The sequence below is a fragment of the Sinocyclocheilus anshuiensis genome, unplaced genomic scaffold (assembly GCF_001515605.1).
Source record: "Sinocyclocheilus anshuiensis isolate Anshui unplaced genomic scaffold, SAMN03320099.WGS_v1.1 C31892942, whole genome shotgun sequence".
In the NCBI taxonomy this organism is placed as follows: Eukaryota; Metazoa; Chordata; class Actinopteri; order Cypriniformes; family Cyprinidae; genus Sinocyclocheilus; species Sinocyclocheilus anshuiensis.
Window position 1 is genome coordinate 1 of NW_015606658.1, and position 563 is coordinate 563.

At 34.5% G+C, this 563-nt stretch overlaps 1 long non-coding RNA gene across 1 annotated transcript; it reads left to right on the plus strand.

The window, feature by feature from the left end:
* Nucleotides 1-544, plus strand: LOC107682223 (uncharacterized). The gene is made up of 2 exons (XR_001633416.1): nt 1-50; nt 431-544. It is a non-coding gene; the product is annotated as an uncharacterized LOC107682223 (long non-coding RNA).
* The last annotated feature ends 19 nt before the right edge of the window (nt 545-563 follow it).

Here is a 563-nt window from a genome sequence, read left to right on the forward strand (position 1 = left end):
AGGCAGATTCCAGCAGAAACAGATAGAGAATGTCTTAAGAAGATATATAAGTGAGTGTTTATTTGAGTTGTGAATTGTTAAAAATAATGTTCTTAAACTCAAATTGAAATGGCATAAGGGGTTCACTGAATAAATAATAAAATAATACATATCTACATAAATGTACATATACACCTTTTTAACAAGATATCTTAAAAAATGTAATGCATGTCTAAAATAATATATATGTGTGCATCTTAAGTATAAAATATTGTATATATTTAATATACATGCCATCAAGCATATACAGTATATTGCTTATAGCATAATTATAGGCTTATTGCCATAATTTCAGTATGCATCCTGTTTTTATTAATATTGCATAGTTGTTAATATGCATTACATGGTGGAAAAGCAAACCTGCACTAAGCAGTATGTTTTTGTGTTGCAGAGGAGTACGTGACGTGCCACACGTGTCGGTCTCCTGACACAATCTTGCAGAAGGACACGCGTCTGTATTTCCTGCAGTGTGAGACGTGTCACTCCCGCTGCTCCGTCGCCAGCATCAAGACCGGATTCCAGGC